At 51.0% G+C, this 27,964-nt stretch overlaps 1 protein-coding gene across 1 annotated transcript in view; it reads left to right on the top strand.

Annotated features, from left to right (window-relative positions):
* FAM184B (family with sequence similarity 184 member B) overlaps positions 1 to 27,964 on the top strand; it is an 85,913-nt gene that overhangs the window by 10,054 nt on the left and 47,895 nt on the right. The window lies entirely within an intron of this gene.

Genomic DNA, 27,964 nt, shown 5'->3' with positions numbered 1-27,964 from the left:
AGCAGACGGGCGCCAGGAACCAGACATTCCACTGTCTCCAGGGACGCAGCGTTGGAAAAGCACCAAGAAAGTCAGCCCTGCTCTGAAGCGGGAGGGATGTCCACCGTGCAGACCAGAGCAGGGGCGGATGACCCGAATCTAAGGGGCTCCGCTGTGAGAAGTAGGGGTTCTCTCCAAGGTCAGCAGGATCCGGGCCAGAGCCATGGTACAGCAGGGAGGGCGTTTGTCTTGCACACCGCTGCTCTAGGTTCCATCCCTAGCATCCCATATGGCCCCCCCGAGCAGGAGTAATTCCTGATTTGCGGAGCCTGGAGAAGCCTCTGAGTATTGCCCTACCCCCTGTTCGATCACTACAGCCTCCATGAGCCTCTTTGGCAGTGAACTCTACAAGATTCTTGTCATTCAAGCTTTGGCGTGGACTCTGAAGAGCCTGACTTCAGTACGTCAGGACTCCCGGGGTACACCGGAGAAAAGAAGCACATTTCTTCTGGAACCCCAGCAGGGGATTTTACAGATTTGCAGCCAGGCAGTGGTTCTACTCGAAGCTAAACTCGTGTCCCGGGAGGACCGAGCAGCCAGACTCACTATTTCCCCAGAGGTCCGTGGAGACTCCTAAGTGTGGGGCTGGAGAGATAGTGCCCCGGGGAGGGCATTTGCCTCACATGAGGCTGACCCAGGTTTGATCCCAGCATCCCAGATGGTTCCCCGAGCACCAACAGGAGTGACTCCCAAGTGCAGAGCCAAGAGTAACCCCGAGCATGGTCAGGTGTGTGTGTGTGGGGGGGGGGGAGCCTCTTAAAAATGCCCTGAAAACAAAAAGAACATTTCACCCATACTAGTAATAAAGGGAGGGTTTTGCAACCAATACAAAATAAATTATTTCGCTTCTGCTTTGGGGCAGGGGTTGGAAACATCCAAAATATGGTGATGGGATGTGTAATGTGGTGGGGTTGTTGTTCAAATAATAAATGTAATCAAATATTGTGAACTACTTTATAAAAATTAATTTTTTTAAAAAGGGGAGGGATTTGTAATAATGGGCAGAGTAAAATATCGTAGTACTAGAGACCCAAATTTGAGCGTCTGGTTGATCTTGAATTTTCATTCCTCTACACCTCAGGGTTTCAGTCTGTGAAATGGACCTCGTAGGGACTGGAGAGAGAGAGCAGAGGGTAAGGTGCTTGCTTTATACACGATGGGCCCTGATGCTGAATATGGCCCCCAAGTCCCCTCAGGAGTGACCCCCAAGCACAGAGCTAGAGTGAATCCCGAGCACTGCTGATGGGGGTCAAGCATTGGAGCCAAGAGAGAAAATCAAATCAGACCCTGCTCTCGGTGTGCCAGTGTAGACGGGCTGCAAGGGTGCCGCGTGCTGTCCTGTCCCCGAGACACGCACACCCGCTCGTCACTCAGGCCTGCCTCCTGCTAAGTGCCCTTAACAGCCTCCAACAACCGTATTTATCGCCCTGTTCGCTTCGCCGTGGGAGCACCCTCACTCAGGCAATAAAAATGACAAGTCACCCTTCCGCGGATGCTTCCGCAGGCACCAGAGGTCAAAGCTATCTCTTCCTCCTGCCTTGGAAAAAATTGCGCCTGTCACATTTGTGAAACAGATACTGCCGCCCAGGTGCGGAAGAAGCCAGCCACCTAAATTATCTTGGCCATCACAGACAGCTCTCTGGCTGTCTCAAGAGCGAGGCAGGTGGGTAGCTGCGTGCTTGGTTGGTTCCGGGATGCACGAGCCCAAACAGAGACAATTAGAGGAGCCCGGGCTGCAATTTCAGTCAAATCCTCTGCAGATAGATGCCAGCACTGCACACATGACCGCGGGTGGCTAAAGGCATGCTAAGCTTTTACGTGACATGGAGGGAGTAAAACAGGACTAAGATGCATCAGGAAATGGATCCGGAAGCATTTATCAGAAAATACATCGGCTCACTTCCTTCTAAGGTCATTTGAATTTGTTTGTTTGTTTGTTTTGTTTAGGGGCCACACCCAGCGGTGTCCGGGGCTTACTCTTGGCTCTGCACCTAGGGGTCACTCCTAGCAGTACTTCGGTGACCACAGGGAGTGCCAGGGATAAAATTTGGGTCAGCCACGTGCAAGGCAAGCAGTCTACCTGCTGTACTATCTCCCCAACCCTAAAATGACTTCTTTTTTTTTTTATAAAGGACACGTACACTGCCATATATGGCCTTCAAAACAATAATAATTATTTTTAAAAATTAACTAAACCTCAGGTCTGAGAGATGGTACAAGACAGAGGCATTTGCCTTGCATGTGGCCAACCAGTTTGATCCCTGGTATTATATGATCCCCTGAGTACCAGGGGTGATGCCTGAGCACAGAGCTAGGAATAACCTGTGAGCATCATTGGGTGTGACACATACAAAAAAAAGAGGAAAAAATCTATGATGGATAAGCTCTGGGGTTCACCTTAAGGCCCACCAGGTATGACCGCCCTCCCCCCAAAAAAGCAAATAACTGGTACCAACAAAGGGGGGAAATTTTAGTCTTGTACATTGCTTGATCAAACCTGGCAGTGTTCAAGGGCTAGTCCTGGTCCTGTCTCAAGAGTGACCCCTGGTGGTGTGGGGGACCATCTGCAGTGCCTGAGGGAGACCCAGGGCCAGCCAGGTGCAAGGCAGGTGCCTTAACCCCTGCACTCTCCTGCCAGCCTGCCAGTGGAGCTTTTTACTTGGCTCCTGGCGTCCATGGTCATGGAACGGTCATCACCGGTCCCACTTGAGGGGTCTCTGAAGGCGTCTCCTTGCTGACCGAGTCCCTGGAGTAGAGAGAGGGGGCACCCCACCGCGCCTCTCGCCTCTCTCCCATGAAACAACCACAGCTCCGTGGCCTAGTGAGCAGAGAGCCGCTGGCTCTTTAGTTTTGAGTTCCCTTCAGAAAGAAGCTATGCCCCTGCCCAGACAGCACCGCAGCCGACCCTGATTCAGTCCCCAGCACCCCACATGGTCCCCCGGAGTATGGCCAGGAGGAAGCCCTGAGAGTAGAGCCCAGAGGATGGGTGTGAGCAGAATGAACAAACCCCAGAAGTTGTGTGTGACTCTGGCTCACAAAGGTTCTGGTGGTCTCCCGCCAGCGGCCCCGGGCCTGTGCTCACTCCCCAGGGCAGGGGTGCCCTGCGGAAAGGGGGCCGCCTAGACCTTGGGGGTGGGCTATTGGATACGGATGCTGTGAGAAAACTCAGCAGCGATGCTGAATAATTGCTCCCCAGACGCTCCACTCCTATGGAGTAGAAATAGAATCCAAACCCAGGCGTTCGGGGCTGGAGCGATAGCACAGCGGGTAGGGCATTTGCCCTGTACATGACCGACCCGGGTTCGATTCCCAGCATCCAAAATGGTCCCCCAAGCGCCGCCAGAAGTAATTTCTGAGTGCAGAGCCAGGAGTAACCCCTGGGCATTGCCGGGTGTAACCCAAAAAGAAAAAAAAAAAAACAAAAAACCAAAAAACAAACCCAGGCGTTACTTGGCATTAGTGGTGACACTCTCCGAACCCACAGGCAACCACTGGGAGACTCGGTGCCAGTGCTCTGGGGTGATGGCTGGGAGCACACCAGGATGGTGCCCGTGTAGCTGCGGCCGGCCTCCGTGGCTCTCTGAGAAAGTGGAAACAGACAGGGCCACGGAGAGAGGCAGGCTGCCGTTGCTGAAATCAGGAAGGAGAGAGCACTGGAGGCAGAGTCATGCAGGGCCCCACACAGAGGTTCCTGGAGGGGAAGGAGGGAGCGCCCAGCTGGAAGAGGCCAGGAGAGAGGGGAAGCTGGGGGTCCAGGCAGAGAGGACAGAATCTGCTTCTTCGTGGGCTACATCCCATCGGAAGATTCAGTCTCCACCCGCAGAGTTGACTTTCAGGATGGAAATGAAGACGGGGCACTGGAGCAGTAATACCTCGGGGTGGGCGCTTTTGCCTGGCACGTGCCAAGCCGGGTTCCATCCTCGGCATCCCATACGGACCCCTAAACCTTGCCAGGAGTAACTCCTGAGCACAGAGCTAGGAGTCAGCCGTGAGCATCGCCAGGAGTGACCCAAAAACCAAAATAAAAGAATGAGGAGAAAGTCCGTGATGGATCAGCACCGGGCTTCTCCTTGGTACGACTGGCTGCGTTCCTCAGGACACATCCCCCTTGGCGTCCGCCTGAGAGCTGCTTCGGGTGGGGGGAGGGTCAGCGCAGAGCAGTGGGCTTTGCGGGCACGGCGGGGTGGCTTCCCTGGCACGTTCCTGTTTGACCTCACCTGCAGCACCAGCACGGCCTGCGTTTGCTCCTCCTTTTCATCAGCATCAACACGTCATCCCTGATTTGCTCCTCTGTCCTCGTATTCTTTCTTTGGTTTGTTTTAGTTTGGGGGGTGTCACACCCGGCAATGCACCGGGGTTACTCCTGGCTCTGCATTCAGAAATTACTCCTGGCGGTGCTCAGAGGACCATATGGGATGCTGGGAATCAAACCTGGGTCTGCCGCGTGCAAGGCAAACGCCCTACCCACTGTGCTATAGCTCCAGCCCCTGCCCTTGTATTCTTATTTATGTCTCAAATCATTTGTGTTTTGGTTTGGGGGGGTCGCAGCCAGCGATGCTCAGGGCTCCCTCCTAACTGCAAACAGGGATCACTCCTGGCGGGCTCAAGGGACCATTTCTGGTGCCAGGTTGGAACCAGTGTCATGTGTGCAAGCCAAACGCCCTGCCCGCTAGACTCTGTCTCCAGCCTATGCACTTTTATTTCCTTCCTTCTGATCTTGGGGGTCCAGCTGGCAGTGATCAGAGCTTACTCCTGAATCTGTGCTCAACTCTCACTCCTGGTGGTGCTCAGGGAAGCCGGTGATAGTGCCAGGGACCCATCTCGGGTCAGCCACACGCAAGGCCAGTGCCTCAACCCGTGCTCTCTCCACCCCCTCTGCCATCTAGACGCATTGGTGACCGTTCCACACCCTCCCGAGACAAAATGACTCACCAGCACACCATCCCGGCCGTGCTCATGTGTGTCCTTCCCTCGGCTTGCAGTGTCCTCTCTCCCTGGGGACCCCAGGGCTCTGCTCCAGGGGCTCTCGGAGGCCGTGTGCAAGTCCCGCAGTGTGGGCAGCGACCTCCCGCAGCTTGGGGTCTAGAGCCGCCCAGCTAGCCCTCTCCGAAGGAGGGCATCAGGCGGGGAGCACTCTCCGGGGAGCAGCTGGAGAGCAGCCACTGTGCAGACTTCCTCTGAGCTCGGAAGCCAGGGGTCTCCTCGAGGGAAGAGGCAGGCAGGCCGCTCCCCACTGTGTAGAATCAGTAGATGATGCCCCCCCCTCTCCTCTCTCCTCTCTCTCTTCTCTTCTCTCTCCTCTCTTCTCTCTCTGTCTCTCTCTCTATTCTCTCTCCTCTCTCTCTCTCCTCTCTCTCCTCTCTGTGTCTCTGTTTGGCTGTCTCTGTCTTTCTCTTTCCCTCTCTCTCTTCTCTCTCTCCCTCTCTCTTCCCTCTCTCTCTCTCTCTCTCTCTCTCTCTCTCTCTCTCTCTCTCTCTCTCTCTCTCTCTCTTCCCAACCCTCTAATATTTTTGTCATTTGATGCCTTAGTTTTTGGTTTGTCAATTTAGGGTTTGGTGATTATTCCCTAAATTGTTTTTCTCTCTGGAATTACTTTTGCTCTAAAGAATCGAGTTGGGCTCCAACTTCATTCCTTCTCAAAGCTTTTGCCATCTATCCTGCACCTTCATTGAGTTTTTCAGCCATTCTTGGTGGATTTGAAATACCCCCTTCACCATGAACTCAGTAACCAAGGGTTCTCTTGTGTTCTCAGATTTTTATCTCCTTCATGTCTAGAACAAGGTCATTTAGTTATAACTTTATGATAAGCCTTTTTATCAATATGACTTTTCTATAGTATTTTCCAGTGTTTTAAATAGTGTTTTCTATAGTATTTTTAATAGTATTTTCAATAGTATTTACAACACAGGCTCCAGCTTAGTTGCCTGTTTATTTTCCTTTGTGCATATCAGAATCAGTGTTTCCAGACCCCCTGGACCCTCTCAATGACTGCATTTAGGCATCAATTCAGAGGAAAGTTACCGACTAGATGCTGCGTTCCTTCCCAGGAGCATGGCAGGTATCCTCGTTTACTCTTCTTGGACTCAAGCTTTAAAGTGCTCTACACCTTAACTGCACATTTCTTAAGTGTCTTCTGCGTCTTTGCAGATCTGTGCGTTCACTTCTCTTGTCAGTGGAAGCTTCCTTTCTTCACCTTTTCCAGGCAGTTGTTTTATCCTAATTGGGAAAGCTATGAAATCATATATATTTTAAACCTAGTCAATTATTAAAGACATCCAGAGAGTGTCAGCCTCCAACTCCACAGCAGCCCACCTCGGTATTTAATGACCTTTTCCTCTGAATTACTTGGTTGTGGAAGTTAACAACAAGAAAGCTTGCCTTATGGCTACCTTTAGAGCTGTGTTCTATTTAAATGCATTTTTAAACTTCTAGTGATATACATAGAGAACAGAGTGTAATTGTTTCCTTTTCTTTTGTTTGTTTTTTTTGCTTGGGGGCCACACCAACCATGGTCAGGGTTTACTACTGCCTGTGTGTTCAGGGAAGACTCTTTTTTTTTTTTTTTAATGAAGATGTACTGCTTTTTATTCAGCCATTGATTTAGCTGATTGAATTGGGCATGAACTCCACATTGCTTTTATATATGTGTGTGTGTGTGTGTGTGTGTGTGTGTGTGTATGTATGTATATATTGAATCACCGTGAGAGAGTCACAAAGCTTTCATGTTTGAGACTCAGCCGTACAAGGATCGAACACCCATCCCTCCACCAGTGCACACTTTTTACCACCAGTGTCCCCCCGTATAGCCCCCGCCCCCATCCCAGTCCTTGCCCTGCCTCCATGGCAGGCAATTTCCTCGATACTCTCTCTACTTTGGGGCTTTATGGTTTGCTCGAATTTTCCCACCACCATTCAAGCCTGCCTGCCAGGGGCAGATGCTAGCTCATTTATTGTCCATTGCTCATTTTGGATATCTTGGGTGCCGCGACTGCATGCTTCTGGAATCCTAGATTGTAGATGGTTGGGTTCCAGAGACATTTCTGTAGGGAACTAATCCATTTTGGGGTTCAATTGGGCGTCTCTGCACCAGGGCTATTGGTGCACTAAGATGGTGCCCAGAGACACATTGTGGGGGTGACAGCGAGGCTGACGAGGGGAGTCGGGGAGGGACAGCCCAGTGCCTTGCCAGCATGTGGACCGGATACTTGGTCCTGGAACCCGAATACCTGGGCCTTGCTTGTGGGAGCTCTTGGTTGCTGGGATTCCATCTGGAGTAGGCGGGGAGATTGCACCTGCTCCATCTTGGTCTCTTTCGAGATTTATCTATGAGTCTCTGAAATAAGGTGAGTAAATGAGCTTGTATAGCTGAGCCGGAGGTGGTTTGTGGGTGTGGCTCCCACATACCTAACTTTTGGCTGTTTTATTTCTTGGTAAACTTGGCCCCAAGTTATTGGGGTCTGGCCAAAGGCACAGCAGCAATTTTGGGGTGTCAGGAACCCTGGAGGTACCATCAGGCTGTTGATGCACTCGCCCCACAGGTACAGATTGACCTGTTGGCGGCACCATGCCCCCTACAGGGATGACCCTTGGTGGTACTCAGGGAACCATATGTAATGCCAGGGACCAAACCAGGGTCAGCTGCAAGCAAGTCAAGGGCTTAAACCTCTGTACCATCTCCCTGATCCTTCTGCTGTTCTCTTATGTATGTGTGTGTGTGTGTGTGTGTGTATTTTATTTAATTTGTGTTTGGAACCATACTCAGCGGTTCTCGGGGCTTACTTCTACCTCTGTGCTCAGGAATCACTCCCAGTGATGCTTGGGAAAACATATGTGGTGCTGGGGATTGAGCCTAGGTCAGCGTGCGAGGCAAGTGTCCCACCCGCTGTCCTATCTCCACCCCCACTGTGCACCTCCTTCTATCAGTAAGGAACTCTTTTGCAAAAGGACTGAATTCCATGCCCGAACCACAATGGAGCTGTGAGGTTTGGCTTCGCCCACGTCCAGTTAGCATGGGAGAGGAGCCGCCCAGTGACATTGTTCTCCAGAAAGGATGTGAGTGGGCACATGAGCATTATGACACAAAGGAATGAAAGTCCAACATTGACATGGAAACTTGAACTAAGGAGCCTTGCACGCGTCATTATTCAGGAGCAACTTAGTTCCCAGGGGACTTTGGTTGACTCCCAGGGGTGTTTTACCCAGTCCTCTGGCGGGGGCTATGCTTAGACACTTCCTGGCACTGTTTTGGGTTGTCACTAACAGAGGATAGTGATGGCGGCAGGAGACGGCTGACATCTGGCAGGTGGAGACCAGGCGTGCTGCTACCCACATTAGAGTGCTCAGCACGGCCCCTGCAGCAAAGATTTATCCAGCTCAAAGTATCAGTAGAGCTGAGGGTGAAATGCGGCATTAAAATGCGAGAATACAAAGCACGATCAAGTGAAACAAAAACTGGCCTTTGAGCATGTATAAAATGTCTTAGCCCATTTTTTGAGCTTGATAATATTGGATACAATTTTACTGGGGTCTCCAGGAATCAAGGTTCCAATATCCAGGATGAAGGGCAATCAACTCTCTATGCCCTCCAGCAGGAAGAACTTGTAGAAGAGAAATCCCACCACAGTGGTGAGGGTACGGTGATGTGGACGTTTATTTAGCCAGGCTGGGGGCCAGGTGAAATGATCCCAGGGTTCAAAGCAGATTAGCAATATGTGTTCGCTCTTAAAAATGTTCATATATCTTCTCATTCCACCTCTGAGAATCTATCCTAGGGGAAAACTCCAAAATAGAAAAAGGCGTTAGTGCAAACCTTTATTTTAAGCACCATTACCTATATAAGAAAACACCGCATCCAACACAAACCCCCCATAAAAGGTGTACAAAGCAGTAAAATCTGATTGAGGTAGATAATAGAATTTTATGTGCACATGAAGCATGATGCTTATGAAGGAAAACTCACTTATAATGGTAAGTATAAAAGGAGGAAATGAAACGGAATACATGCCAATACATCTCAAGTATGGAAATAAATACCTTAAAACATTAACACACACACACACAAAAAAAAAAAAAACATTAACCCACAAAAGCATTCTGGTAGGAAACACCTGAATATTAACCTTTTTTTTTTTTACTATACTAGTGTGGATATATGTGATTTTATTCCTTGATATTTTTAAGCGATGCACCACCTTTATTTAAGATTTTTATGTCTAAGGAAACAAAAGCCTAATCTATAGTTGGCACTAACTGCCATGTTTACATCTGTTTCTGTTTAGGGGTCTTTTTTTCGGGGGTCTTAGTTTTCCACCTCTGCTTCCTTTTTCCTTCTGCCCTTGGGAAGATAGACAGTAAAAGACTTCAGAGGGATTTTAATACCCTAAAATCAGAGGGGATACATATATTTATTTACATACATAAATAAGAGCAGTGGGCTCTTTCCATTTGGGGTTCTTTCATTGTTTACCTTGATCATGGTTAATTTTATTTTTTAAAAAACAGGCTTCTAAAAATAAAAGTATAGGGGATTGAAATTGAAAGGATGAAGCCATGTGTCAAATTTAAGAGCAAGTAATGGGCTAGTTGTTAATCGACTGAGTCGTTTGATCCACTCTTCTGCCAGGGCAGCCCTGTGGAGGATGACCCGTACCAAACCCACGTGCCTGCTGCCTCCTTTCCAAAAAAAAAAAAAAAAACACCAAAACTTAGCACCCTTCTGAGCACCGAGCAGAAAGCTTATTAAGAACAAGCAGAGGGGCTGGAGCGACAGTACAGTGGGTGGGACATTGGTCTTGCACGCAGCCGACCCGGTTCGATCCTCAGTATCCCATGTGGTCCCCCAAGCACCGCCAGGAGTAATTCCTGAGTGCAGAGCCAGGAAGAACCCCGGAGCATCGCCTGGTGTGATTTCCCCCCCACCCCCTGCCAAAAAAAAGCAAAAAATAAAAGAACAAGCAGAAAGCTTCCCTCAGTTGGGCCTGAGGGGACAGTTACTCCCCAGATCATCCCAGTGCTCCCTGACTCACCGCCCTGGTGGGGAGCACTTACCCACTTTGGGGGGCTGGGGGCCCTAGAACCAGAGTAACTTTGGGGTGGACAGGAAAGGGTTACCAAAGCCAGTTAGATGCTCCCTCCTGAGACTGTGACCTGCTTCTGGAGGATGACAAGGCACAATCTGAGGGAGCGAGAGCCTGCAGGGACTGAGTTCCAGAGCAGAGGATGCTGGGTAAGGAAAGCCAAGAGCCCCGAGCCTTGACTCTCTCTCTGCTTCCTGTCCATTTCGGAAAGAGAGGTTGCCCCCTTCACTGTTCAAGGGATGTTTCTGTGCCCATCAAGGCTGTCCAGAGGAAAGTCCAAGCTGGACACTGAGATGAAAGCCGAAGGTCCACTTGCCCTCTTTGGGTTTTCGAACCCACTGTGACCAATTCCGGAATGCCCCTACTTCAATAGAGAAGGGACCACTAAGTCAGTGATGGCTGGAAGAATCGCTCGGGATGGGAAATATGTGCTGAAAGTATATAAAGGACCAGATGTGATGACCTCTCAGTATCTGTGTTGCAAATCACAATGCCCAAAAGGAGAGAGAGACTATGGGGGAAATTGTCTGCCGTGGAGGCAGGGGAAGGGCTGTAAAGGGGGGGATACTGGGGACGTTGGTGGTGGAGAATGCACACTGGTGGAGGGACAGGTGTTCAATCATTGTATGACTGAAACTCAAACACAAAAGCTTTGTAACTGTATCTCACGGTGATTCAATATAAATTAATAAATAAGTAAAATAAAGACAGGTAGCTCATAAATAAATAAATGAATCAGCACTGTCATCCCACTGTTCATCGATTTGCTTGAGTGGGCACCAGTAACGTCTCCATTGTAAGACTTGTTGTTACTGTTTTTGGCATATTAAATACACCGTGGGTAGCTTGCCAGGCTCTGCCGTGTGGGCAGGATACTCTCAGTAGCTTGCCAGGCTCTCCGAGAAGGATGGAGGAATCAAACCCGGGTCAGCCACATGCAAGGCAAACGCCCTCCCCGCTGTTCTATCACTCCACAAATATCACTCAATAAATAAATAAATAAATAAATAAATAAATGACACTCCACAAATAAAAAAATAAATAAGAGACAGAATGCCCCTACTTAACTAGCTAAATAGACTGGGCATGCCCTCGCCATCTTACCTCCCATGGAACTTGTTCTTTCTCATTTTTCTTTTTTTGGGTGGGGGCTGAGGGGAAGCTGTGCTCAAGGCTTACCCCTGGCTCTGTACTCAGGGATCACTCCTGGCGGTGCTCAGGGGACCTTATGGGTACCAGGATCGACCCCATGTTGGCTGTGCACAAGGCAAGTGCCCTACCTACTGTACTATCTCTTGGGCCTCAAGAAATCCTGGTTTGGGGGCAGGAGGGGGGGCATGTGCCATGCATGCAGCCCACCTGGGTTTAATCCCCAGCATCCCATATGGTCCCCTGAGTAATTCCTGAAAGCAGAGCCAGGAGCAACCCCTGAGCATTGCTTGGTATGACCCAAAAAGAAAGAAAATAAAAGAAGAAAAAAAAGAAAACATGATTTTGCAGCGTTCTGTGTATGGGGACTTGATAGGGAAGACTGAACTAACCAATAAATAAAAACGTGACATAAACTCCCTGTGAAGCTCTACAGCACAAAGGCCTGGGCGTCTCTGATGAGAGTTACCTCCTGTAAGTACTCAGTCCGTAGAATCACAGAGGCCAACCAGCACTGCCTCGCTGCTCCTCTGCTGTCCGTCTATTCTGACTTTAACGATACGACCAGCCTGACAGCTGACCCCTCCTGCACACAACCCCAGAGATGTTATGCCAGGAGGCAAAGAGTGTAAACAGCAGCCCCACCGGACCCTCCCCAAGCAGGGGAGGCCCCCGCAGAAGCCCAGAACCTTCCCTGCACAGACTTACGTGTGGCTGCCTGACGCTTGGCTGGTCCTGCCTCTGCCAGTGCACACCCGCCCTCTGCCGTGGCTTCATCAGGTGTGCGCTCCCCTGGCACCTGTTGGATGTCAGAGGCCGGGAGACCCAGTCCCACTGCCCTTGTGTCATGACAGGGACAGGGACACCTCTGAGAAATGACCCATTAGATGGTTTGGACACCGTGGTGGTGTCAGGGGGAAGTCACACCGCCCTAGGTGTGGCTCCACACCTCAGCTGTACAGCAGAGCCCGCCAGATCACTCCTGAGTGCAGCTTGGTAGTCACCCAAAGACTGTTGCTCTGATGGTCAATGGCAGCCAAAGAGAACAACCAGAGAACCTCTGACCAGTTAGCATCAGGTTTGGCCACACGGAACAAAAGCCCACTCAGCTAAGAGGCTCATTTCTGTCATGCAGAAACGCAGTGATTAATTGGCAGGGAAGCTTCATATTGGAGGTGAAGTCGGTGGGCTCCCACGGGTGGCTTAAATGAGGTGGGGAGGAGAGAGACGGTCACTTTCTCCATAGGGTCAGTCCTCGGCCTTCCCCAGGGTTGCGGGTTCCTTGTCTTCCTCACAGAAAGAAATTTCAGCAGTTGATAAGCCATGGAGTGAAAACAGATTTCATTTGGAGGTTTTTAGGAAGGGGATAGAGGGAGAGAAAGTGAGGGGGGGGGAGAGCGTGGGCTTCTCCAAGGGTGGAGAGCCCCTACACGCATCCCAGCATTAGCTATGGAAGCATGAAAGTACGTACCTCAAGAGGGGAGATTAGGCGACACATATGATGTGCTCAGGCACCACATGTGCCGGCCATGTGGGCACAAGCAGGACCTAGGCTCCGGCAGCGTATGCACGCCCTTCCTTTGTTCAAGGTGGCTTTTACAGGGTCTCTCCAACTTGCCCCCACATGAATCTTTGCAGCTAGCTAAGAGTGTTGCTAGGGTGGTTGCCAGGGGGCAGAGTTGGGAGTGGCCGATGGTCCTCTTGAAACTCCTTTCCTGGTCTTTGTTCCTGCTTGGCTGACTGGAGGTCCAGCCTTCTCTGGGACTGTGGCTGGCACCGAGTGAGGGTCTTACCAGGCCTTGGTTTCTGTGCTTGCAGCCTTGGCCCTATTGGTTTTATTAATCCTAGAAATTCCATTGCCATGGGGCCCTTCCCTGTCTTCATGCCTACATCAGAGGGAGCCAGACGTTTTATCTTGTTGCTCTGCCAACCATGCCATGCCTGCCTCAAGATCTCCTCTTCAGCCTCACCTCACGGCCCAAGGTCGCTGCTGCTGCTCCAGCCATAACAGCCCCTTTCCCACACTGCTGAAAGGAGAGGGGGTAGAGACCGGTACATTCCCTCCCACTGAAGGCGCCTTCCTGGATGCCCACCTAACATTCTTGAGAATGTTTCATTAAATAGAACTCCGCTGTAGCCAGCTGCAGGCGTGAGATACAGCGGCGTTTATCCACAGGCTAATAGGTAAACATTGAAATTCTTGGGAGGGGTCAGCTGCTGAGCAGAATCCCAGGCACAGGGACCAAGGCCAGGGGCGTACACTGCAAAGACCCTCACCAGACAGGCCCCAGGATAGAGTCCAAAACACTTCTGCCCGCTGCGTTTTTGACCCTGGGCTCACCAAGGAAAGGGCAGCGCAGCCGAGTGCCGGAGGGAGCAGTTTGCTGTCATTTGCTCTGGTTGAGAAAACTTTTGAGTTGAAAGTCTGAGAATCAGGGGCCCGGATACTGTCCAGCCCCGTCTGGGGGCAGGCCAGCCAGCTGTAGAAAGCTTCCTTCTCCCGCAGACTTCCGCTCCAAACCGGCTTCCCAGGACTGAGTGAGGCCCACCTGCAGTGCGACAGCGCAGGGTCCTAGTCGACTATTCTGATGTCTTTGTTTCTGCTTTGCTGGGAGCTTGCGCAGGGCTGGGCTACACCCAGGGCTTACTCTGGGCTCTGCGCTCAGCGATCACTCCTGGCCGTCCGTGGCGGGGCTCGTATGTGGTTTTGGGGGTTGAACCTGGATCCATGACATGCAAAGCAAGTTTCGACCCCCCCTGCACATTCTCTCCAGCCCTTGTCACTCCGATGCTAAATCTCATCGAGAAACGTTCTCCTGAACAGGCTTGGAATTATGCTCTACCCCAAACTGTGTACCCCAGCCCAGCAGACACTGGTGTCACCCCACACCCGCCTGGTGGATGCATACCCTTCACCACCACGGGGGACTGTATTCCCTGGAACTCCAGTGAAGCAGGACCACGAGGGAAAGCTTTCCCTCTGACACAGAAGCCGCAGTTCCCCAGTTACGCAGCCCTTCGCACTTCCAGTCTGCGGTAAAACCCAGGTGCTCACCTCTGCGAACCCCAGCAGCCTGATTTCTGGGGCACGTTTTGGGAGGCTGCATGATCACCCAGTTCTCTGCAAACAGGATAAATCTAAATCCCCACCCGGGATGCTGGAGCCTCGGGTGTGTCAGCCCCATCCACCTGCCCCCCTCCCCCCGCACCGGATCACACTGTGACACTGTCGGCCCCTTCCCCAAACCCTGGCCAGGATCCCCTTCAGAATGCTCTCCTGTCATCTGTCCGTGTTTCCCAACCGTTTTCCAACTGTAACGTGCCTCTAATCTCTTTCCTTCCTGCGGCCCCCTGTACTGTAGGTTGACCCTCATGCTGTGGCCCCGTTGACACGATTTTCATCTGTGGTCCCCTGAAATACCCCACAAACCTATGAGGGCCCATGTGTCCCGAGGTGAGAAATGCTGCTGGAGGCTATGCCTTCGGGCTACTTTCTGTGCCCAGCGCTTCCCCTATGGGGATTGTCCTCTCTTTTCTGTCTGCCTGGCTGACGTTTCCTCTTCATCCCAAAGCCAACTCAGGTTTCTTCTGCATCCTTCTGCCTTTCTACTGAGACGAACAGGCATTTCATTCAGCTAATAGTCATAGTCTAAAATGCATCCCATTTTATTCATCCATTTTCCCGTTGATGGATGGTCGTTTCCACCTCGTTAGTGTGAATGATGCTGTGAGTCTGAGCATGTCGGTATCTCTTCACGGTACTTTTTTCATTTCTTTGGGAATTCAGTTCTGCACTGCCTCCCCAGCACTCACTGTCTGAGCTCCTGAGGGCGGCCGCTCCGACTTGGTGATGTAGAATTTCAAGTCGTTTTGATTTGACTTTCCTTAATTAGTGATGTTGAGCATGTTTTCACACACTCGTTGGTCAGCTCCAAACTTTTTACCTGAGCCCCGGGAGCAAGGAGATTGGAGAACCTCACCTGGACTCTGAATTTTACTGTGGGTGACGTGGAGACTGTTGTGGGAGAAGCAGTTTTTGAAGGAGACCAAGTTGGAGCCCAGGTGAGATGGCAAACGGAGATGCTAGTGGGCCACAGGGCAGGATCCAAGAGCCAGGCGACAAACCCAGCCTGTGCAGTACATTTGGGAGTTGCTAGCAAATAAAACCTGAGCCAAAACTTCACACTGAATGAGAGAGAGAGCTCCAGGGGATGTTTGGGGAGAAAATGAAGAGCCGAAGCGTAAGCTCTGGGGTCCTCTAATTGGGGGGAGAGAGGGAGAAACTAGCCAAGGGGATGAGATGAACTGGTCAGTAACCGGGTGATGGACCCTAGAGGCCCGGTGAAGACAGTTCTGGGAGAGGAGGGGAGGGCTTAGGGCCGAGGCGGAAATGTTGAGAAGACAGAGAGTGAGGACGAAGTTTCACTAGCTGCACAGAGGCCTTCGGTGGAAGAGCAGAGAGTTCTTTGGGATATGAGCTGAGCTGGAAGCGTTATTGGAGAGGGGTCAGGAGAGAAGGTGAGGGGAGGAATTAGTGACCGACAAGGTGTAGAAACAAACTTGAGGAGTTTCTGTAGAGGACTGCAGGAAACAGGGGAATACTGGAGCAAAAAAAAGCATTTTTGTTAAAGATAAAAATTATGGCACTTTTTGTTTGTTTTCTTCGTTTGGGGGCCACACCTGGTGGTGCTCAGGGCTTAGTCCTGTCTCCGCACTCAGGGATCACTCTTGCCAAGCTCAGGGACCATTTGACCACACCTGGTAGACAGGTACCCTACATACTGTATGCTCTCTCTGGCCCCCCAAATTGTAGAACTTTTATATGTCAAACATGATTAAGATGCAGGAAGGAATCAGGAAGAGGAATTACAGGGACAGCTCAATCCACCCCTTCCCTTTGTGTTTCTCTCCTCTCTGCAGACTTGCAGCCAACTCCTGAAATAACTCTCAGTGTACTAATTAGCTTACTTCCCCATTCTTTGGGTATTAGCCAGGCTTTCCTCCAGTAATGCCTAGTGACAACAATGAAGTTCTGAAGTCTCATTGCCCCGCAACAGCAGTCAACAACGGCCCTGCTTAGGTTGACTATTCTCTGCTGGGTGTGGCCGGGCCTAGAGCTGGGGTCCAGCCTGGTCCACGCGACTCTCGTCCCGTGCCAGCGGTTACCCTGCATGTCCTCTCCATCTATCGGCTACAGATAGATGATGCACCAGAGCGCAGCCGACACACCGAGGCACAGTTAAAGCCGTTGATTGCAGCCGGTCCATTCCATCAGCCAAGGCAGCCTCCCCGGCTCGCTCCACAGAGAACAGGAAATGCATCCCAGTCTGGGAGGGCCGTGGCGAAGAGAAAAGGAAGTGGGGAAACACACAACCAATATCATCTACCCCATTTTGCTGGGGTTTGGGGGCACCACACCTGGAAGTGCTTGGGGCTTAGTCCTGCTTCTGTGCTCAGGGATCACTCCTGGTGCTCAGGGATTGAACCTGGATTGGCCGTGTGAAAGGCAAGCACCCGACCTGCTGTACTATTGCTCCGGCCCCCGGTATACCACCATTTTGCTACTCAACAGAATGATTTTTTTTTCACTTTATTTAAACACAGTGGTTTACAACATTGTTCATGATGCATCTGTTACAGACCTTCAATATTCTAACACCAATCCCACCACGAGTGTCACCTTTTCTTCATCATCAGGCCCATTTTCCCAGGCACACCTCAAGCCTGCCCCCTTAGCAAGCCCAAAACAATATTTTATATTTCTTATTACCACTAAATGGCTAATGTAATTATCAAAACATACTTCAGTAGAAGAAAATCTGTAAAAGGGCCGAAGCAATAGTACAGCGGGTAGGGCATTTGCCTTGCATATGACTGACCTGGGTTCGATCCCCAGCATCCCATATGGTTCCCCAAGCACCACTAGGAGTAATTATTGAGTGCAGAGCCAGGAGTAACCCTTGAGCATCGCTGGGTGTGACCCAAAAAGAAAAAAGAAAGAAAGAAACAAATTGTAAAAATTGTGTATCTCACTACGGGGACGTTTAGTCCTTGTCCGCGGGTTTGCTGCACTGTTGTTCCTAGCTGAGCTGTCTTGCTGTTTGGATAGTTGAGCTTAGTTGGCTGCTTGTTGCTTCCCCACCTGACCCGGTGTGTTCCTACTGGGCGGTCAGAGTTGTAGAGCCCAGAGATGCCAGGCTGCCACAAGGATGGCCCCACGCTCCAGAAAATCCAGAATATTTCACGGGGCAGTGAGTTTCCATGGTCGTGGGCCGTGGGCGTGACGGCCAGGGCTTCCAGAAGCATGGCCGGGCGGAGGGGGGAATGCGGCCTGTCCCCACTCTGAGAAGACCCCAGGGCTCTCAGCCAAAAATCCCAGTGTGCCTGACATTTCCAGCAGTTTGGTGTGTGTGGTGCTCAGTCACAAGGCAGTGGAGTCTGGCTGCACGCCGGCCTGGCAGCAGCCGTTGAACTACAACAGCCTGACAGAATCATCTGACGACTTGGGCCTGTCTAGTTCCTATCCACCTGCCGAACGGTGTAGAAATATCGAAGCAAAGAATGGTGCTTGTTTTTTCCAAGCAAGCGTATGGTTCTATTTCTTTTATTTGGGATTCAGTGAAATTTGGATCTTAATCACAGCATTCTCCCTTTGAATGCCTTTCTGTATCATTATATTTATTATTCTGATGGACTGGAGCGATAGCACAGCAGGTAGGGTGTTTGCCTTGCATGCGGCCGACCTGGGTTCGATTCCTCTGTCCCTCTTGGAGACCCCAGCAAGCTACTGAGAGTATCCCGCCCGCATGGCAGAGCCTGGCAAGCTACCCGTGGCATATTCTATATGCTAAAAAACAGTTACAAGTCTCACAATGGAGACATTACTGGTGCCCGCTCAAGCAAATCAATGAACAATGGGACAACAGTGCTACAGTGCTATTCTTCTGATATCTTTCTAAGATTTTGGAGCAATAGTATCAACTTTCTCCCCAACAACATTTCTCAGGTGTCCACTCCATATTAGAAATCCTGCTAAGGGCTTTAGGGTTACCGTGCCATTTGGTGGGAGAGGCAGGGGGTGGTCAGGAGGATTGATTCAAGTATCTGAGAGCTGAACTCAGCCATCTGAGACTGCAGCCCGCAGATGTAGTGCTGCTCGGTGTTACAGTGTCAGGGATCACCTGTACCAGCCCAGCAGCGCACAAGGGCCTCCAGAGCTGCACCCAGAGATGCTGAGGGGACCGTGAGGACCCAGGGGGTTGACACATGTGCCTCCATCCCTGTATCACTTTCCCCACCTCTGTCATGTCATTTGGGAAGTGATGGGCCACATCCAGCTGTGCTGAGGTTCTCTAGCTCGGTTCCGACTTCACTGCAGGTGTTATTCCAGAAACCTGAAATGTGGTGCCAAGAATTAAACCAGGGTCAGGTGCATGCAAGAGAGTTCTTTAACCCAGTATTATCTCCCCGGGCCCTACCATGTCATTGTAATCTCCAGACTGACCTGGGAGGTAGACATTTCTCTCTTATCATAGGTGAGTGCCTGAGAGTCAGAGTGATTCAGCAACTCACTCCAGTCATGCTGTTAGAAATAGATGAAGCTACAGTGTAAACTCAGTTCCAGTAGGTTCCAGAGCCTTCCTTTTTTTGTTTCCTTTTTGGATCACACTCGGTGATGCACAGGGGTTACTCCTGGTTCATGCTCTCAGGAATTACTCCTGGCAGTGCTCGAGGAACCATATGGGATGCTGGGAATCGAACCCGAGTAGACCACATGCAAGGCAAATGCCCTACCTGCTGTGCTATTGCTCCAACCCTCTCCAGAGCCTTCTAAGCTCAATTTTCTCTCATTCCTACATATTAAGTGAACCCCACCTGATGTGTTTCCTCATTGGGCTAGTAGGGATAAATCTGCCCGCTTCGCAAAGCTCTCGGATTCCCTGAAAAATGTTAATTGCTTGGCCCAGTGAAGGTTATTTTCTGGGCACACAGCAAATATCATTTCCTTTTCCACTGTACTCTAGGTCCTGCTGCCAGACCCATGGAAACGTTTCTCAGGATTTAATGCCCATAGTCCACCCATGAGAGCTTTGTTAGGCCTGCCAGATGTGATTCCCCCACAAGGCCCTCCTCCCAGGCCCTCTGCTGGAATTTTCTCTGAATTCAGACCATTAGCAGTGCATTTCTAAAGCCTGGGGGAAGACTTCCCCCACTTGCTCATATTTCTTTTGTTGCTGAATTATTCATGTCTCTTGATGTCTGAAGTCAGCCCCCCCTGAGGAGGTGGATTTATAAATGAGACTTGGGTCAGCTGCTATGATGTGGCTGCTAAGGAGATGGTGACCAAATCGCAAGCAAGCTCATGACCTGAGAGGCACCCAGCACCCAAGGGGAAAGGCTGGCTTGAAATCTGCTCGGGTGTCAGGGTTGGGGCGGGGGCACAGGCTGATTGTGCCTCCAAAACCAAGAACCATTTCAGAGTGACAGGAGAGAAGGAAGAAACAGTGAAAGGTGTTTCTCTCCTCCGTGCCGGACACCGAATAGATGCTATCCCAATAGATAGTGGATCCTAAATGGGAAATAATAATCAAGTATAAGTTGTCTCTATTTTAGAGGCAGAAAAACGGGGTTGGAGCAATAGTAAATGGGTAGGGCATTTGCTTTGCACGCGACCGACCCGGGTTCGATTCCCAGCATCCCATATGGTCCCCCAGAGCACATCATGAGTGATTCCCGAATGCAAAGCCAGGAGTAACCCCTGAGCATCACTGGGTATGACCCAAAAAGAAAAAAAAATAGAGGCAGAATGAAAAAGTGCTCTACATCACTAGTCGTCAGAGAGATGCAGATCAAAACAACCATGAGATACCACCTCACACCACAGAGACTAGCACACATCCAAAAGAACAAAAGCAACCGCTGTTGGAGAGGATGTGGGGAGAAAGGGACCCTTCTACACTGCTGGTGGGAATGCCGGCTAGTTCAGCCCTTTTGGAAAACAGTATGGACGATTCTCAAAAAACTAGAGGTTGAGCTCCCATTTGACCCAGCAATACCACTGCTGGGAATATATCCCAGAAAAGCCAAAAAGTATAGTCGAAGTGACATATGCACTTATATGTTCACCGCAGCACTGTTTACAATAGCCAGAATCTGGAAAAAACCCGAGTGCCCTAGAACAGATGACTGGTTGAAGAAACTCTGGTACATCTATACAATGGAATACTATGCAGCTGTTAGAAAAAATAAGGTCATGACGTTTGCATATAAGTGGATCAACATGGAAAGTATCATGCTAAGTGAAATGAGTCAGAAAGAGAGAGACAGACATAGAAAGATTGCACTCATCTGTGGAATATAGAATAATAGACTATAAGACTAACGCCCAAGAATAGTAGAAATAAGTACCAGGAGAATGTTTCCATGGCTTGGAGGCTGGTCTCTCATTCTGGGTAACTCAGGGAAGGGACCACCAAGTAAACTGTGGTTGGAGGTCATGTGGGGGAAGGGTGAGGCGGGTGGAATACAGACTAGAGACTGAACACAATGGCCACTCAACACCTCTATTGCAAACCACAACACCTAATCAGAGAGAGAGAACAAAAGGGAATTCCCTGCCATAGTGGCAGGGTGGGGTGGGGGGAGACGGGTCTGGGGAGGGGGGGAGGGATGTTGGGTTTACAGGTGGTGGAGAATGGGCACTGGTGAAGGGATGGGTTATTGAACTTTGTATGGGGGAAGCATGAGCACAAAGATGTATGGATCTGTAACTGTACCCTCACGATGACTCTCTAATTAAAAATAAACTAATAAAAAATTAAAAAAAAATAGAGGCAGAAAAACTAGGGTTTCAATATATACACTAATGATCATTCTTTATCAGATGAAAGAACGTGAATATATCTGTGAATCTTTACATTTTCCCGTGAATCTCACAACTCTACAAAGTGGACATGCTTATTTATCCCCAGTGAAATGATGAGGAAATTGACAACAGGTGGAGTTCACTTTGCATGTCGGTGTGAATTGAAGTCAGTGGGACTTAGGGGTGGCTTATGAGAGGCGGAGAGGAGAGAGACGGTCACTTTCTCCCCATCGGCCTCTGCCGCCCGAGCCCCAGCTGGGAAGACCAGGGCTGCTAAAGTCTGCGATGAGCCCCTGCTCGGCCAGGGTCTGGGCCCCGCCTGCCCCACCATGTGGCCGTCAGGCCACACCTGAAGTCCCCTTGGTCTGCAAGGCACGGGAGTCGATCCCCGCCACCCGATTTCTTGGGGAGCCATGGACTCAGGGTGGGGCGAGGATTTGCTTTTTTGCAGGAAAGGAAAGCCAGTCCCTGGCTTTAGCCAGGCTTTCAGGGTTCTTCTCTTGCCTGACGGAAAAGCATTTCAGGAGTAGACGAGCAGTGAAGTAAAAACAGATTTTATTTAGGAGGCTTTTAGGAAGGCGAAGGAGGGAGAGAGAGTGGGAGGGCTTGTGCAAAGGCGGAGAGAGCCCCTCGCACCGCCCAGCATTAGATGTGGAAGCAGGAGAGCACACGTCTCAAGAGGGGAGATGCGGGCAACACGTGTGCTCAGGCACCACGTGTGCTCGGCCACGTGGGCACAAGCAGCACATGGGCTCGGGCAGCATATGCGCGCCCTTCCTTTGTCCTAGGTGGCCTTTATAGGGTTTCTCCAACCCGCCCCGTGTGGGGCTTCTGCTTGGGTCGAAGTCTGCTATTAGGGAGGCTGCCTGGGGCTGGAGTCGGCAGTGCTGATGGTCTTTGAAATTCCTTTCTTGGCCTTTGGTTCCTGCTGGAGCTTCTCGAAGGGGGTCCAGCCTGTTCTGGGTCTGCTGCTGGCACCGGGTAGAAAGTCTTGTCAGGCCTTACTTCCTGTGCTTACGGGGGGCCCTGATGGCCTTAAGGGTGGGCGGTTTATTACATCCTAGGAATTCATTGCCATCGGCGCTTCTCTGTCTACCAACCACATACATCAGTATAACATAGAGCTTAAGTACCGGCATTATGGGACACGGAAACAGTTCAATCCGGGGCATCAGGCTGAGCTGGCACCGTCTTCCCCGGTACTGAGACCTGACTCTGCTTATTTCCTTTATTGGGCTACCCTTCCCGTGGCGTCCACTTCCTGGTCCCAGAGGACGGTTCAGAAAGGGACGATTCACCCCAAAAGTAACGACAACACATCTTTCTATACTCGGCCAGGCAGAAGGTGGCCACTTGGCCGAGAGTGAAGAAAGTGGAACTTAATAACGTGGAGATGCGAAACCCATCCGTCATCTTCTACAGGGAACCTACTTACTGTCTCTCAGCGGGAACAGAGAGATTAATTTTAGCACATTCAAATGATGGCTTATGAAGCAGCCAGAAATAAAAATGAGGAATTTATCGACAGAAATAGCAAAGGCTCCAAAAATCTATTGTTAAGGGGGAAGACAGGGTGAGGATGAATGTGAATGTGGATAAAACGGGGCGAGAATACAAGACAGGTGATGTGTCTTTAAAAGGTGCCTGATGACTCCTGGCCCGGGACTGTAGGAATGAGGACGGGAGGGGAAATGGGGAGAGAGGAGGGGGAGGGAGGGAGCGGGGCAGGGACCAGGGCCCCAGCTTAGCAGTGCTGTGGAGCATGGAACATGGCCTCAACCCCAGAGCCAACAACAGTGACCCCGGAGACCCAGATGACGACAACCAAGCCAAAAACTGTGCCTGTGAAGGAGGCGGGCTGCGGGTGCGAGGGGCCTGGGGGCACTGGGGAGGGAAGTTATCGCCTGTGTTGGGGCTGATGCGGGAACATCGTCTGCCTCAGCGAGGAATGACTGTGTGACGGAAGATGGAGAGGCAAGGCAGCGCCGTGACAGGCCCTGCGAAGGATTTGGCCTGAGAGGCCTGAATTTTGCTCTCTAAACTGAAGTTGCAGCTTCGCCCCTCCCCCACCCCCTGAAATAAAGTGACAGGAGGACAACTAATCAGGCACGGCTGGCTAGAACAGCTAATCTAATTAGACCAGGGGCAGTTAACCCTGGGCCACCGCCTGGCAACTGCCCGGGTCAGCAGCCCAGCTGGGCAGCTGACCCCGCTAAGACCCAAACAGAAGTCACCAAGTAAGGGAAAGTCCCCGAGACATTGCCAAAGGAAAGCCGCCCCCCCCCCCCCCACCAACGCTTGCTTGGAGGATGGTGACTCTCCCGCTAGTCCTAGCTCGAGCTAGTCAATAAAGACCCTCTTGCGCTTGCACTTGAGTCAGCTTCTTGGTGGTCTTTTGGGAAACCGAGTCACAGGCTAACAGTAAATCATGGTGCCTTAATAAAACATATAATATATATATATATATATATTTTAATTGAATCACCAGTGCACATGTTCCACCACCAAGAACCTCAGTATACCTCCCATCCCATCCCCACCCCCCAACCTGTGTAGCTGATAATTTTCACTTTACTTTCTCTTTACTTTGATTACATTCAATATTTCCACAAAAAAACTCACTATTATTGTTTAGAGTCCCCCCCCAAATCAGACCTGCTGAAAAGGAAGCATTTGATAATTTGTTTTCCACTGCTGAGAATGAAGAGATATGAGGTCACACGACCGCGATAGCAGCCGCGCGGTTTTGGATTTCTGCATTTTAATATTTTAGTAACTAAGTCCAGAGAAATTTCTGCCAGAAATTGCATCATTGCAAGCTCCTGCCTCTCTTTAGTGGTCCTTATACCTTTCCCCTCCTGGGGCGGCATGGGGCTGTGGCTTAGGTCACAATCTAGAGACACTTCTGCAAGAAGCTGCTGGTGCCAAAAGTAGGTCGGTGGGTGGCCTCTGGGATCAGGTCATTCAGCGACGGAGAAGCCACACATGTGCGGCTGCTCAGATCACATCTCAGCGGAGAGCAGCTATAATTTTTTTTTTTTAAAAGCATTTCCTTGGGCTGGAGTGATAGCACAGAGGGTAGGACGTTTGCCTTGCATGCGGCCGACCCGGGTTTGAATCCCAGCATCCCATATGGTCCCCTGAGCACCGCCAGGGGTGATTCCTGAGTGCATGAGCCAGGAGTGACCCCTGTGCATCGCCGGGTGTGACCCAAAAAGCAAAAAAAAAAAAAAAAAGCATTTCCTTGCTTATGCACACACTATCCTTAGGCTAAGCTCCCAGAGAAGGGTCATTATCTCCCCTTTCCCGTCTCCAGAAGGGAGGTCAGTGGACAGGAAGTCTGAGGCCCCTTCAAAGCAGCTCTTCACAGCCAGAGCTTCACCCACCAGACGACGGTGGGGGGCATTAGCCACAAGACACCGCGAGTCACCGAGGCTCAGAGAGGCCTGCCCAAGGTGGGAGGCCCTCCCTGCTGGCCCAGCCTGGTCCCACCTGTGCCCATTCAGGGGGTGCCCCCGGGGACGGCTTCCCAAGGCAGGACGCTCGGGAGCGGGTGCCCAGACAGCACAAAGTGGGCCTGGCACACCAGGCAGCTTCCTGCCCGCAGAATATTCTGGTCTGATGTCCCGAACATCAGGCCACACTGCACCTTCAACTAAGTCTTCTGTTCCTGAGCAGAGGAGAATGTAGGAGCTCTAGGTACGCACCAACATTGGTGGTTCATTTTCCCCTTGACTGAAGCCCCAGTGCCCCGTGTCCTGGAATAACCTTTGTTTTCACCATGAGAAAAATCCCATACATTATGATTTGCTCGTGGCAAGCGTGGCTATGAAGGGTGTGGGGTCAGTTTTTCTTCAGTCAGTTGGAAACTTAGGTATGCAGAAGGGACTTAACATGGAGCTGGAGCGATAGTACAGCGGGGAGGGCATTTGCCTTGCATGTGGCCAACCCGGGTTCAATCCCCAGCATCCCATCTGGTCCCCTGAGCACCACCAGGAGTAATTCCTGAGTGCAGAGCCAGGAATGACCCCTGAGCATTGCCGGATGTGGCCCAAAATAAAATGAAACTCCTCTGGTGTTTAAAAAATATAAAGAAGAGACTTAACATGGCTGAGACTATTGACCCTGAGCACGGCCGGCATGCGAGGCTTTGCCTGTCCATGCTGGGATGGTAGGACTCATTCTTAGCGTCTGCTTGGTCCTGGGCACCTGGAGTTTGCTTGACGCTGGATAAGAGCTTCCCGGAGCCGGAGCCGTAGTAAGCAGGTAGGGCCCTTGTCTTGCATGTGGCTGACCCGGGTTCTATCCCTGGCACCACATATGGTTCCCCAAGCCCAGCCAGGAGTGATCCTGAACACAAAGTAAGCTCCGGGCACTACCACATGTGGCCCCCCAAAACAAACAACAAGAGTTTGCTTTCTTCCAGGCCCCCAGTGAAAACCTCGAGGGCCAAGCCTTTAATGAGCCCCTTTGGGACAGTAACCCACAGGCCCTGTCACACGGCACTGGGAAAGGAGCAGGTTCTGTGCGACTCCAGATGGGAGAACGTCTGGACGCTGTGCGCGGTGCTCGCCAGACTTACCCCACTTGCCTTTTCCTCTTGCTGATTTTGCTTTGTCTCCCTTTGCTGTAATTGAGCACGGCCACGGGTGGCTGGGCCGACTCCACAGACTTCTCCCGGGGCAGGAGAGCTGCTGCTATTGACAAACAGACCTAGGGACTTCGGAGGTTCAGCATGACGCTTTATTTGCAGCTGGCACTGCGCGTTTGCCATACATGCCCTGCATCCAGCTGAATAAGCGCCTTCTGGTTCTGGTTTGCTGAGTGTTTTAGTCCTGACGGGGTATTGAATCCTGTCAAGTGCTTTTCCTGAGCCCGTGGAGACCTGGGGTGTGTGTGTGGGGAGGGGGGAGGGTTGTTCTTTATTCTCTTTGGCTGGTGTAATACTGATTTTCAGGTATTGGATCAAAGTTGCATTCCTGGGAGAAATTCCAGTGGGTCATGATATAAAATCCTTTCTGCATGTTGGATTCTTCTTCCTAGTGTTGTGTGGTCTGGGGGTAGGGGGTGGTGTCCCAAAGTGTTCTTTCTGCAACGGCCCCTCGACATTGCTTCCACAAATTCGCCTCTTTTAATTTGTCCTGGGAGAGCGAGCCTGCCTTCCTTCCTTCCTTCCTTCCTTCCTTCCTTCCTTCCTTCCTTCCTTCCTTCCTTCCTTCCTTCCTTCCTTCCTCCTTCTTTTCTTCCTCTCTTCTTACCCTTTCTTGCTTCCCTCCTTCCCTCCTTCCCTCCCTCCTCCCTTCCTTCTTCCCCCCTCCCCATCTCTCCCTCCCTCCCTCCCTTCCTTCCTTCAGTCTTTCCTCTTTTTTCCTTTCTTTCTTGGCCACACAGCAGCAGTTCTCAGGGCTTACTCCTGGCTCTGCCCGCAGGGATTGCTCCTGGCAGGGCTGTGGCGGGGGGAGCAATCCTGTGTGTCCCTCTGCCACTCCCCAGCACCCCCCCCCCAGGACAATTTTTACTTACTTTTAATTGAATCACCATGAGATACACAGTCGTGCACGACTGGGTTTCAGTCATACACTGTCCAACCCCCAGGCCTTCACCAGTGTGCATTTCCCGCCACCAGTCTCTCTCCTTTTAGGCACTGTGGCTTGCAGTATTGCCACTGAAAGGGTATCATATATCTCCCTTTATCTCCTTTCAGCACTTAGTTCTTTTTTTTTTTTAATCTTTATTGTTTTATTTTTGACTCACCATGAGCTACAGCTACAAAGGTGTCATGTCTGAGCTCTGGTCCCGCAGTGATGGAGCACCCGTCCTCCAGCAGCCCTCAGCTCTGAGCGCCCACTTCCACGACCACGAACACAGTAGCCCTTCTCTCAGGCCATTTTCTCAAATTTAATTTTTTAATTGAATCACTGGACTGGAGCGATAGCACAGCAGGTAGAGCGTTTGCCTTGCACACAGCCAACCCGGGTTAGATTCCTCTGTCCCTCTCGGAGAGCCCGGCAAGCTACCGAGAGTATCATGGCCGCACGGCAGAGCCTGGCAAGCTCCCCGTGGCGTATTCGATATGCCAAACACAGTAACAACAAGTCTCACAATGGAGACGTTACTGGTGCCCGCTGGAGCAGATCTATGAACAATGGGAGGACAGAGCTACAGTGCAATTGACTCACCATGAGATACAGTTATGAAGGTGTTCGTGATTGGGTTTCAGTCATACGGGTCCAACCCCCAGCCCTTCAGCAGCGTGCATTTCCCAGCACAGTGTCCCCTGTTCCCTCCTGCCACGGCCTCCCCACCCCAGCCTGCTTCTATGGCAGGCACTTTTTTCTGTGTGTGTATGTGTGTGCATCTGTCTCTGTTTCTGTCTGTCTGTCTCTCCCTAGATCTGTGTCTGTCTTATCTCTCTCCTTGTCTCTCAGTGTGTCTCCATCTCTCTCTGTCTCTGTCTCTGTGTCTCTCTTTCTGTCTTTCTTTCCCTGTATGTGTCTCTGTCTTTCTGTCTCTGTGTCTCTGTCTCTGTCTGTCTCTATCTCTCTCTGTCTCTCTGTCTCTGTCTTTCTTTGCCTGTGTGTGTCTCTGTCTTTCTGCCTCTGTGTCTCTGTCTCTGTTTCTCTCTCTGTGTATCTGTGTGTGTCTCGTGTCTTCCTCTTCTCCCTGTCTCTGTCTTAGTGTGTCTCTGTGTCTGTCTCTGTCTCCCCCCGCCCCCGCACCCCTTTCCGGGCACTACTCTTTGCAGTACATGTCCCCAGAGGTTGTCCCTCCTGTCCCCTTACCTCCCCACCCTTCCGTTCCGCACTCAGTTCTCCAGACCATTTTCCGCGCACAC

This window comes from Sorex araneus, chromosome 5 (assembly GCF_027595985.1).
Source record: "Sorex araneus isolate mSorAra2 chromosome 5, mSorAra2.pri, whole genome shotgun sequence".
Taxonomy (NCBI): Eukaryota; Metazoa; Chordata; class Mammalia; order Eulipotyphla; family Soricidae; genus Sorex; species Sorex araneus.
This window is presented reverse-complemented; position numbering and strand designations above follow the sequence as displayed.